Raw genomic sequence first — 12,901 nt, forward strand, 5'->3', positions numbered from 1 at the left:
GCCTGGACTCAGAGTCCAGTGGCCTGGGGCGACCCATTCTCCCCTCAGGCTGTGCGACACTGAGCACGTCTTCCCATCCCTCTGCAGACTCCTCCAAGACTAACACGCAATGAGTAGGCTGCAGTGACATGGGGACCTGCTTGTGCAGGCCCAAGCAGGCACGGGTGGGAGACAGCAAGCTTGTGCAGTTGTCGAACTCCATCCAGAGCATGGGCATCTAGAGGCCCTCTTGCTCCAGAAACTGCCTGCAAACCTCTTGCTCCTGCAGTCCAGGGGGTTTCCTCTGTCCTGGCCAGGCAGGCGGTTCAGTCCCTCAAAGTGTGCTCACTGCACAGAATCCGGGGGGAAACCTGTGGGGACCCTGCGCCCACTCCAGGCCACCCCCCAGCGCAGAGTGGGCTGTGCCTCCAGGCTCACCCCGGGCTCCTGGTTCCCTCCCTGCAAGGGGACACTGAGGGCAAGTCTGCAGAGGCATGGAAAGCAAATCCAGGAAGCCCCTTGTTGGTCCCACTCAGGCTGCCCCTGGCCATAGGTGGCTGCTGAGCTGTCGGAAGGAGCCAACCCAGCTGCAGACCTGGGTCTTCACCTGACTTGGCCCTGATTCACCTGTTTTGTTGGCCACACTGAAACAACCGCCTGCCGTGCTGGGCAGGGGTTGAGGAACAATGTGCAATTGAGCAAACGAAGCTGGATGCCGGATGAGAGGCCATCTGTGGCGATCGCGGTGTGGGGGTGGTACCGGGGGACCCCTTGCAGGAAGGCCTGGGGGTGCGGAATGTACAGGGCCCAAGTGACCTTGAGGGTGAAGCCAGAAGAGGTTCGAGGAAGAGCGCCCAGGGCCAAACACACAGGGAGCATGGAGACCAGGAGGGGTCGAGCCTGGAGTGTAAGGCAGACAGCAAGGAGGCCACCTCCAGGACTCAGCCAAAGGGGAGCAGGCTTGGAAATCAGGAAGCAAAATGAGAGGAGAGAGCCCTTGTCCCAGAGGCCAGGAGGATGGCCTTGCCCTGACGCTGCAGGAGGCTCTGTGAGTTGGGATTCCCCACCCTGGGAATAGGCTTTCTGGGTGGCCAGATAGGGCCAGCTCCGGGGAAGAGGGCCTCTGGAATTTGGGGAAGTGGAGGCACGGCCCGAGGCCACAGGGCAGCTCGCCCTCCCCCTGTGGGGACCTCACAGTGGCAGGCAAGAAGGGGGCAGGGCGCCCACAGCTGCTGAGCAGCTTCCTGGAAGCCAAGGGTGGCAGTGGAGCCAGAGCTCCACTGAGCAGCAGCTTCTACCCAAGAGCATCCAGATCACTCCGGGGAGGAGGGACCCCCATCCTAGGCTGCAGCCTCACTTTGGACCATGGCAAAGTGACTTTGAGTGGCCCCTGAGCCGAGAGTGAGGAGGTGTCTGCAGCAAAACCTACTGGAAGTGTCTGTTGCAAATGCCACATGTGGCACTAGCAGCCACATGCAGGCTGTGTTCCTGCAGCACCCTGAAGGGTCAGACCAGCACTGGGAGGCACAGTCAAGGGTCTGGGGTCCTGTGGAAGGGCCCAGGTGGAGGCCAGGGGCTCTGTCATCCAGCACCTGCTCACTGCACAGGTATGAGGGTGGCCACCTTACCAGGCCAGCTCTGGCCTCCCCACATCCCTGGAGGAGAAAGGACCCCCTTAACCCCTGCCCCAGCTGGGATCAGGGCAACCTTCCACTCTCGCCTGTCAAGTGAGGCCAGGGCACTCCTCGCTGGTGACAAGGACCAGCCCAACCAGGCTCAGCCCTGATTACCCTATCATCACAAGTCCCCTCCTGATTAGGTTCCCACATGTGGCATTGTGGGTAGCTGGAGGAAGGCCACCGATAGCATCACCTTCTTGCCCCCTTTGGGTTTTCCTATACCTGTTTCAGGTGCTCCAACAATTGAATGAATGAATGATGAATGAGTGAACAACTCAAAGAACTAGGTGATAGACCCACTGACCATGAGACAACTAGGGCCAAGGGCTGAGTGTGGTGGTGGCGGGAGGCTCTGGCTGGAGCCCTGTTCATATGTGGTCAGCTTTCGGGTTTGGAGTGAGTTTAGGGTCTGATGTGGGCAGACGTGGCAGGCAGGTGCCCTTGGAGGGTCAGTACAACCAGAGGGTAGAAACACCCGCGCTAGAATGTCCACCCCTCCCCAGGGCCACTGACAGCCACAGGGGGGTGACGGTCCCCTGTCAGCAGTGGTGCGGCAGGAGGCATCTACAGGTTCTAGCAGCAGCCACCCCACACCTGGGAAATCCCTGGTCATCCCGTAAGCCAGAGCCCCCAGCAGCCTCTCTGCTCCATCCAGCACGCTGTCAGTGTTGCCCCAGGCCAGTGTCACCCATGTATTTTATACCTCGATGGGCCAGCCGTTGAACTCGGCCAAGGTGGCTTTGCTCCCTCCACTGGGGAGCAGAATGTGAGCCCGGCCCTCTCATCAGAGAGCTGTCACCTGATATTTCTCTCCCAGGAAACCTCCAACATCCACCTTGGAGCAGAGCACTAAGACTAAGCAGGTGCCCTCCTCGGAACTGACCCTGTAATCATGCAGGACAGGGTGGCCACGAACACTTAGGGGTCTCAAACAGGGTGGGCACTTCTCATTTCTCTCCCAGGAACCCTCCGCTGCTGCCTGGTCCCACACGGAGCCCTCCCTTCACCCCCACCCCTGGCCACCTCTGCCAGTGAGGCCCCTGTAGGAAGTCTGGCAGCCCCTGCTGCACCCCCCCCACCCTCTTAGGCACACGCTCACAGTGGGCAAACAGTGGACCCAGCCTAAGCACCCACACAGTGAGGGTGGAGGTGCAGTGCACAGTGCATTTGTGCAGTGGAATGGCTTTTGGCCATGAAAAGAAATGAAGCTGCAGCACACACTGCAACGTGGATGCATCACACGATGCTAAGTGAAAAGCCAGACACGGCACACATTGCCTAAGTCCATTAACATAAACCCTGCAGAACAGGCAGAGCTGCAGAGGAGGGGAGAGGACAGGGAGTGAGTACTCCGTGGCCTTCGGGTCTCCTGTGGGGTGACAGAAACGCTCTGGAACTAGATAGATGGATGATGAACTAGATAGAGGTGATGGTTGTGCAGCGTTGCAGTGGACTAAATGGCACTGAATTGTGCACTTTAAAATGGTTCGTGTTTATCTTATGTGAATTCTTCCACTGAAAAAAAAGATAAGCCAGTCACAGAGCCCAGCCCACCCCTCCCCAGTAATCCCCACACCGGGGCTCGGCCACCCAGTCCCCGGCCACCCAGTCCCAGATACAGGGCCCTGGGCTCCAGGGGCCCTGCTGCTGCTGTCTTGGGGACTTTCCCGGGGCCACCGCACAGACTGCTAGGGGAGGGCTGTGGGGGATCAGGGTGGCCTCCCATCCGCGTGCGGTATAGAAGCAGCATCTGTGTGGCAGACAGCGCTGCCTCCCCTCCCTGCAAGGACACCCACACCCTGGTCCCCTACCTGTGGCTACGTCACCTCACGTGGCCAAAGGGGCTCTGCAGACAGAACTGAGTGACAGACGTTGGGACGGGCGATAGCCCTGGGCAGTGTCACCATGGGGTCCCCGTGGATGAGTCAGAGTCAGAGAGGCGGGGGCGCAGCACCTCGGGCTTGGAAGATGGAGGAAGGGGCACCGTGGGGAGCGGCTCTAAAGCCGGGAAGGGGACAGGGACTCTCGCCTTGGCTCCAGAAGGGATTGGCCCCGCCGACACCTTGGCGGAGACTTCTGACCTCCAGATCTGTAAGAAAATAAATGTGTGTGTTTAAGCCACCAACGATGTGGCCATTTGTTACAGCAGCCACAGGACACTCACAGCCTGCCCGTGTCCCTCCAGGAGACTGCCGCCCTGGATCCTGCTGCCCTGCACAGCCCGGCAGCCCTGCCCAGCATGCTTCAGCTGTGCCCCCGGACAGCTGGGCAGGGGAGGGGACAGACCACCCTGAGGGGAGGCCCCAAAGGGCTCACCCCAGCTGTCAGGGGAGTGGGGATGGCTGCAGGGTGCCTGGCCAGCTTCCAGTGGCTGTGCCAGTGACCTGGCCCCTCTGCTGCAGTCAGGGATTACCTTGGTCACCGTCTTCATTGATGATGCTAGATATCCAGCATCCATCGCTTAAGGAGAGGCTTGCTCTGACTCACAGTTAGAAGTTTTAGGCCACGTTTGGTAGGCGCAAACGCAGAAAACAGCAGAGGGGCGGGAAGGGCTGGGTAGAGGCAGCTGCTCACATCATGGTGGCCTGGAAGCAGAGAGAGGAAGGAGGCGGGGAGGGAGACATACCCTTCCAGCTCACACCTCTACGACTGCCTCTTCTGGCCAGGCACAGTCGCTCGCTCAGCTTCCCAGCGGGTGACTCCAGTAATGAGTACAGCGCCCCAGCCCCGTCATCTTCCTGAGCCCATGTGAGCACAGGAGGCTTTGGGGCATCCTCAGTCCAAACCCTAACAGGGCCCAGTGAGGCAGACAGCAGCACTGGGCAGGGGGTCCAGGCCCCATCCAGGAGCCTGTGACCCCTCCTGCAAGGCCTGCCCCGGACTCCAGGGCTCTGTGTTCAGCACACGGACGGCGTGCCAGCCTGCAGAATTGCTCAGAGCCTCCATCGGGCCTGTGAGCACTGCAGGTCCCCAGCGGGAGGCAAAGCCTGCAGTGCCACCCGGCCTCAGCTGACCACTGCCCCACCCTGCTCCCCTGGCACACATGGGCATGTGGCATCCAGGGACGGTGTGGCCTGGGGAGCTGAGCTGAAGGTGAAACGGCACAGGCACAGGACAGCAACCCCCACACACACAGCGCCTGGGTGGCTGCCCACTGCCAGCTCTGGGTGTACACCCTCAAACACATGCACACACACAGAGCAGGTAAACACGCACGTTCCTGTCACAGCAGTGGGAAACCTCCCTGGCAGTGAGTAAAGAAAGGCGGATTTCATTGCCATGGTGTCAGCAGACAGCAGTGTGTTTCCAGCCCATCCAGAATGGTGACCCACGGGGCCTCCAGCCAGGGCTACCCAGTGGCTCTGGGTCAGCGCCTGCCCCACACAGAGCGTTCAGGGACAAGAGGGCTTTGGGGTCCAGGGTGGCCTCAGTACTTGGAAGCCCCTCCCTCACCAGCTCAGGTGTGGGGGCTGAGAACAGCTTCTCTGCACCCGGCGTCCAGCAGCTCTCCTCCGCACAAGAGGCAGGAGAGGAGCGGGGCCAGGCTGGCCTCCCTGTTCCTCACCAGCAGGAGCCACCAGCAACTGCAGCCTCTGCTGCCTCGGCATCCGGCATCCGGGGAAGAGCAAGCCAGGGTTTGGGGGTGATGCTGGCTCCTCAGAAAAGGAGGAGCACAAAAGCCCGAAGGGGTGCTGGGTCCTTGCCCAGAGGGATTTCCACCTCCAGGGAGAAGAGAGTGCCCAGTGCTAAAGGGCTGGAGACCCCAGCCTTCCCCACTGTACGGGTGGGAAGGGAAGGAGTTCAGGGGCCAACTCTGGCTTCGTTTTAAGAACTCTGCCTCAAATGTAAAATCTATCTCCGGGAAGGTTCCTGGCTCCTGCAGAGATGCAGCCATCAGACCCCAGTTCCTGCCTGGTCTGTGAACCCTGTGTCCCATGGAGCTCCCTGTGCCCTCTGCAAGTTCCTCACCCCACCCCAAGTTCATCGCCCCATTTTCCCACTCACTGTAGCCACCTGGCAGCTTCGGGAGGCCTAGGGCTTCTCTCCCAGCAGCTTGGGAACACAGGATGGGGCAGCCTGGGCCTGGAGCGGGACAGGAGACAGGTCAGGCTCAGGAGAACTCGGGATACCAAATCCTCTAGCCCCATGGTGGCCCCTCATGGTGATGCAGGCTACCTGCCTGGGTCAGATCACATCTGCACCCCAACCCACAGCAGTGCCTGCAGCCTCAGGGGAATTTTGTCTCTAGGGACTGGGCTGGCACCTTTAGAGGGCCCCCAGCCTCCCCCACGGCAGTGCCCCCCACCCGCCCCGTGCATCAGCTGCAGGTCCCGTTGGCCCACGCTTCCCTCTCAGGGCCCCTTCTCCTGCAGACCTCTCACACCCCAAGACACCTTACCTGATGCTGCCTCCAGGACTTTCTGCCAACCATGCAGGCTCCCGGAACCCCTCTCCCCTGTCTCTTCTTAAAGATGCGGGCTTCCAGGAAGCCCTCCAGGACTGCTGCTCAGCTCTGCATCTCACCAGCCAGATCCCAGTCTTGATCCAGTGTGGGGCCACAGGGAAGGAAGGAGCACCGCAGGGTGTGGCAGAGCAGAGGAGGGATCAGAGGCCTGTGCTCCTCATGTGTCTGGCTCCTCCAGGAGCCCTGGACCCTGGACGGTTCCCCACACACAGGTGGCCAGTGTCTGCTGCCAGGTCCCTATCAGCACTGCAGACCCTGGGCAGCCAGACCACGCCTGGTGCCGAGGGCCGAGTGCCGACAGTGTCCTCTGGAAGCTGCCCGACAGCCAGGGGTCGCCACCCAGACCTCTTACTAAGGCAACAGTCCTTTTCCTCCCCCTGATACGTGCCGCCCTTTTCCTCTGGGCTGGGCCCTGGGAATGACCTCCGAGGCAGTGGATGGCTCTGTGGCACCCATGGGAGCCTTCCAGCACACTCGGGAGATGGGGCCCCTGTGTAGACCGGGAGCCCTGGAGGGCCAGGAGCAACTAAGCCACCAGCAGCCTGTTTCACACCAGGTGGGCAGCCGGCAGGGCGGGCCTTCTGCATCCAGCCATCCCCACCCTGTCTGAGGCCTGGGCAGGCTGCTCACCCACTGGCCTCTGCATTTTCTCAAACCTACTTGTACTGAGGCAGGTGGTGTGCTCGGCCCAGGGCAGGCTGTGCAGGGGACGGGAGTCCTTGACAGTCAAGCACACTTCTCAGCGCTCCTCCTGACCACTGCCCCAAGCCACTCCCGAAGTGCCCGTCAGCATGGGGAGGGGCCAGGCAGCGGTCCCAAGGGAGGCTGAGATGCAGTTGTGGGGATGCAGGGGAGAATTGGGGTGAGATCGCATGGGCTGGCCTGGCCTAGTGGGAGCCCAGCACTCTGGTCCCGCTGCGATGCCTTCCTGCCTCTTCCTCCTCCCGCACAGCTTCCTCCTGACCCAGGAAGGAGACTGGTGTCGGAGACATGAAACGGAGCAGATGGAGCCAGAGGCCCTTTCACTTCAAAGCCCTTCGGCCCATAAATGCTGCTCCTTGATATGGGGCAGAGGCCAGGGGCAGGGAGTGGGGAGGACAGCGTTTCCATTCAGGTGAGGAGTGTGACTTCATCAGTGCGTGACTCAGAGAAGCTCTGCAGAATGTATGCGTGGGGCAGAGGATTCCTGTTTCAAGTGCCTGAAGGGTCGCCCTGCTGAGCCACGCCTGTCTGCCTCTGGGCAATCCCGGCTCACAGCTGGAGGCCTTGTTAGTGTCCTCTCCTCTCTCCCCTCTCCCCTCTTCCTGGGATTCTGTGAAGAGGGAGGGCAGGCTGCAGAGAGCTCCTCCAAGGCTACCTGCAGGGTCCTGGGCTGTGCTGCTCCAGTGCCCTCGATGGACACTCGCCTGGACACTGCCTCCCACTCTCAGGCCAGAAGCCCGTCTCTCTCCTCCAGTGTGGACCGCATACACGCTAAAACCAGCTTCTCGCTTTGCACTTGGCCTTGACCTCTCCCATCCTCCCGAAGGGCCTGACCCTAAGAACCCCACTGGGCCCAGGACACCATTGTGTCCACAACCTGTTTGTGTTGGGGACTCCTCCTGGGGTCTCCCCCCAGGGGTCCAGGGCCTGTGCCCTCCTGGGAGGAAGAGAGGGAGGGAAGGAGGCTCAACCTCCTGACAGCGTCCTCTGGGAGCCAGGAGTGTTGATCCAACAGACACAGCCACAATTAGCCCGCTCCTTCGTCCCTGCCCTGTAAATATTCATTCTGGAATTGTTATAAAGGTGCTTTTTAAAAAACGCCAAACTCATTTGGAGAAGGGACTGAGCTGCTGCCAAGCATGGCTGCCAGCCTGAGCCCCACTGTGAATGGGGAAAGCCATCACCAAGCTGCCTTTCTCGGGGGCCCACATGGGCGTTCTCCGGGGTCTTGTTTAATTCGCGATGGGTTTTGGCTCCTGCACACAGCATTTATAAATGTCACGGCATGCTTGGGATATGAGTGGGAGCCGCGCCCTCCCCAGGGTGCAGACCTTGCTGGCTGTGATGCTGAGCCCTGCAGTCCTGGGCAGGCCGTGACCCCTGCCCGCAGGGACACTTTGCGCGGCCGTCTCCACATTGCGCTGTCCCTGCAGCCCCCGTGCACACCCACAGGGAACTGGGCTGAGCTGTCCTGAGTTGTCCGGACGCCAGGTCTTGATCTCCATCTCCAGCAGCCTCAGAAAACAAAGATGAGATCCCGGGGATCTGTGGATCTGGGGCTGAGATGGAGGCAACCATCTCCACTGCCTGTGGTTGGAGGGTGAGTTCAAAGCCTGCTGTGATGGGTGCTCACTGCCACAGGAGGTTGTGCAACCCCAGCCATCGGTGGGGGAGAGTCAGATGCAGGGGAGGCCGTGGAGTCAGGGGCCCTCTGCTGAGTGGCTCCTGGGTGGGCATTCGCTTAACTGTCACCACCCTGTGCCTAGTGGAACAACCACTCTGCAGACATGGCCCCATGGCAGGGGTCATGATGCGGGTCTCTGCAGGGTATCAGAGGGTGACCCTGACTTGCCGTGGGGCTGGGTCTGAGGCCCCAACTCGGGCTCTGACTCCCTCTTAGTGGCTGCTCTGTCCTCATCCTGGCTACACTGGACCCATCCACCAAAGGCCAATCAGGGGAGACACTGTCCATGTCTGTCTCTACCCTATATTCTGGGGTATGGCGTGGTGGGGTTCTGCTCATTATGGAGCATCATTGGCAATGACATCATGAGAAGCCACCATGAAGTCCTGGTTTCACCATGGAGCTTGCTGACAACCACCCCAGTGTCACAGGAGATAGGATGTCTATTGCACTGAGTCCCTGCCCAGGACTTCCAAGTACTGTAACTGGTCCCAGGTGCCCAGGAATCTGCATGCACACAAGTGGAGTGAGTGGGGATGGCCTGACGCTGTTTCTTTGGAAGAGATTCTGAGATAATGGCCACAAAGTTCGTTGACAGATTTAAGCATGTGCCATCCTGAGGTAGAGGACTTTCTAGCATGCGTGAGGCCCTGGGTTCAACTCCTAGCACAAAAATAAAACAAAACAAACAAACAAACAAAAAACAAAAACAAAAAACGAGGAGGAGCTGCCATTCTGACCTGGCTCACCACAATTCTAGAAAACCTCCCCTCCGTCTTTTCCTCTTCCTTCTCCTAGGCCATTTACTCCACTTCGCCCAGCAGGAAGGCATCCCCACAAGCAGCCTCCTGATGTAACATCCCGACCGGCCAGAGCCCAGAAGTTCTGGCTGTCATAGGTGTGGTGCTGCTTCCACTGAGCTCCAGCTCTGCGGCCATGCATGAGGCAAGGCAGCCGTGGCTCCTGCTTATGAGCTGATCCCCCATGGGCTGCAGTGGACCCTGGCATCCCACATACTGGACTCAGAGAGCCCTCTCCTCTTCCACAGTTCCACTTGTGCCTTGGAAGAGGACCTGTGACATCTTGGGATGTCACCCCAAACAGCAGATTTGTTCAGGCAGCTGCGTGGCGACACAGTTCTGCTGAGGGGAATGGGACCCAAACTGGCTTCCCTTTGTGCATGTGGCTGTGGCTTGTCCCCCACCCTTTCTCCACCTCCTGAGAGCCCCGTTTGCCTCTGCCCTGCTAGGAGTCAGTCATGTGAAGAAAGAAGTTCTAAGCTTGAGAATGGGCCACACTCGGGTCCCCAGGGCAATGTCCCTCCTCCCAGGCCAACTACCATTGAGAATCACCCTGCCCAGGAGGGAGCTATCCCACTTAACAAATGGAGAAATCCTGATGGATGGCTCTGCCTGCCAGGAAACTCCAGGAGGAAGTCAAACGTGGGTGATTCTCAAAACCTTGGAGGTATTCCTTGAATTTATTACGTGCCCTGATGAATTATTGAATCAGAGTCCTAAAGTATCTTTTCACAGAGACAGCAGGCCAGTGACGGTGACTATACCTTTATCCAGGGACTCACCTACAGAGGTTGGAGGATCCCTCCCAGAAACTCTCTTGCCAGGAGCTTGGCTGGAACTGCAGTCCCAGGGATGCTTTGCCAGGACCACGGCCGATAGGCTCTATGGGAAACCCACAGCCATGAGGGCAGCGAAGTCTTCGAGGTACTCCAGAGGTGGCCCTCAGGGACCTTCCTTCCACCGTGGTCCAGAGGTCAGGGCACTCCACCGGCCACCTCACCCAGGGGACAAGGGAATCAGTTTCTCAGCTTCCTTTGGTAACCCCAAATCCCTGAGGCCTCTGAATCCCTGGAATGATGATCCCTTCAGTCACTGCCTGATCAGAGCGTTTTGTCCTGGGTTCATCAGAAAGATGTTGGGGGGGCACCACCTAGGGGGAGACCCTGGCCATGCTGTGAACTCCCCACGGGGGCCTGCAGGGTGTCCAGGGCTGAGAGCAGCCCTCAGTCCACAGAAAATGGGCTCTCCATTCTACAACTGCAAGGAGCTGAATTCTGCAACAACCCCATGAATCTGCAAGAGGACCTGGCCTCAGGGAGACCCGAGCCCAGGTCAGCACCTTGATCTTAGCTTAGTGGGCCCTGAGCTGAGTACCCAGTGCTCCAGGCCGGCCTTCCGACCATGAGGATTAAAATGATGAACCAGTGTTGTTTTGTGGTAGTTTGTAGGGGTGCAGCTGGTTTCCCCATCCTTCATCTACCCTATCTCTGTCCCTCGAGGGTTGGGGAGGTGCCTGGGGTGGTCCCAGGGAGTGAGGCAGGGGCTGCACTATGCGCTTCGGGCCTTTGTGTGGTCAGGGCAATCTTCTGGGCAGGTTCCACCCAGGGGCCTCCGCACTGCCTGCCTCCTCTGAAGACCTCAGGTTCTACAGCCCTTGGTTCCTCAACGCTGTGAATCTTGGGAGTCAGGCAGCCCAAGCTGCTTGCTGGGCCTGCTCTGCACCCTCCCAGACAGCAGAGCTGGGAGTCGCAGTCTGGGCTCAGCCCCTCACCACTCCCCACCCCGAGATCCCCAGACCCTCTGTCCTCCTCCTGCACCCCTCTCTCCTCCTCTCTCCCAGGATGACACCCCAGCCCTTCTGCCCTAACTGCGTCTAGATTTGAGGAGGAAGGTTGTCAGTGGACCTCCGCAGGTGCAGGTAACGGCTAGCGTGAGCAGCATTCCTGGGATGTCCTGGGGTGGACAAGGCACTGATCAGGCCAAGGGGGCACTGCAGAGGGAGGCCCCGGAGCACAGGGGGCATTGTGCGGGGTCTGCATCGTGCGGCACCAGGACTCACTGCAGTCCCCGCCGTGGGGCAGCTGCCTGCAAGGTGCCTCCTGAGATCCTGGAGTGACCTTCCCCAGGGCTGCAAGGCTGCCTTGCTCAGGAGTTTTGCATTCACAGTTATGAGCTGTTTTATTGCCCAGTCAGTAAGAACCTTCTGATTATGTCATTGCAGAGCCTGTCGGATGCCAAAAACTAGACATTTCCTTCCGTCCACTGCTGACCCTCCGTCTCCTTCCCCACCCCATGCTCTCATTAATTAGTAAGACCTGGGGGTGCTCCTGGTCTGCCCCAGGGTCCAAAGCTGCAGGCTGGAGGGCTCGTTTCTCAAGGCCAGGGAATGAGAGGCTGTGGACCCCGCGATGAGGCTGGGACCAGAGCCTGAAGGCTGCAGCGCAGACTCTGCCCCATCAGGAGGTGGAAGCTCGGCAGATAGCCCAGGGCTGGGGTCTACCTTCTGGACCCAGGCTCCTCCCCAGACACCAGGGGCCCCAGAAGCAGTACTGCCCCTTTGTGCCCCTACAGAAATCCTGGCTGAGGGGAGAGGCACTCACCCACATTTATATGAGAGAATTTGCTGAAGCCACGTAGAGTGTCACACGCTCTGACAGATGCTGGGACAAAGCTTGAGCAGAATGCAAGGACGCAGTCAGGCAGCCAGTGGGAGACGCTGACTCCTCTGAGAATCAGGGGTCACAGTGCCCTGCCTTTGGGGACAGGGCTTGCACAGGGCTTGGTGTGGAAGGGAATCCAGTGGCGGCTCAGAAACAGCCCTGTCCTCCATCTGGAGCCCAGCTCAGAATGAGCAATTAAGCCAAATGGAGTTGGAGCCATCCAAAGCGGGGTGGTGGATTAAGGAGGCTTCCTGGAGGAGGGCTCCCACCCCTCTTGAGGGTTCCTTCCTGTGGCGAGAGGGCAGGCCCCCCTCTTGGTCTGCTCTCTAGTCCGGTGCCTGGGGTGGGGGTCCCGGACTTGCCCGCCTGGGACACTTGTCAATCCGGGCCTCGAAGTGGAAAGTGGAGATGGCCTCGGCACCTGGCCAGGCCGCTTTGGGAGTTGACATCAGCACAGGCTCACACTGCTGGGCACCTGTTGAGCAGACCCAAGAATAGCCTTTCAAGGAGCTGAGCTGCCAGCCTGGCCAGGCGGGGGCGGGAGACTCGGGACTGAGGCTGTGCTGGTGCCCAGCCTTCTGTCCACTCACCCCACCTGCAGCTCCTCACCTGGGAAAGAAGGGGGCTCCATCCCACTCTGTGCCCACTGTGAGGCTCCAGCCGACGAGGGGCAGTGTATGAGAGCGGACACTCGGGACCAGACAGCTGGCTCTCAGAGCCGCAGAGGTGTCCTCCCCCCTCACCGGGCTCACTCCATGCCCTGACTGAGGGCTCCGCTCCAGGGGGGGACCCAGGCAGCCCCAGGATGAGCCCACTGGCATGGAGCAGGCGCCCGGGCAACCGTGATGGGGGCTGGCAGAGTGACTGGGCCTCCCGACATGCCTCCAGCCCTGGCCCGGACCCCTCAGGGCCTCTCCCTGAGCTGGAGACAA

The 12,901-nt window shown here is 59.9% G+C and overlaps 1 long non-coding RNA gene across 1 annotated transcript; it reads right to left on the minus strand.

The window, feature by feature from the left end:
* Positions 1 to 3,454: 3,454 nt before the first annotated feature.
* LOC147822153 (uncharacterized) lies at positions 3,455 to 12,300 on the minus strand. Its single transcript, XR_015446119.1, has 3 exons — positions 11,910 to 12,300; positions 6,058 to 10,191; positions 3,455 to 5,741 (listed from the first exon to the last, which is right to left on the minus strand). It is a non-coding gene; the product is annotated as an uncharacterized LOC147822153 (long non-coding RNA).
* Between the last annotated feature and the right edge of the window lie 601 nt (positions 12,301 to 12,901).

Source organism: Heterocephalus glaber, unplaced genomic scaffold, assembly GCF_053883595.1.
Source record: "Heterocephalus glaber isolate CG9 unplaced genomic scaffold, H.glaber_assembly_v1.0 deba00001673, whole genome shotgun sequence".
Classification (NCBI taxonomy): Eukaryota; Metazoa; Chordata; class Mammalia; order Rodentia; family Bathyergidae; genus Heterocephalus; species Heterocephalus glaber.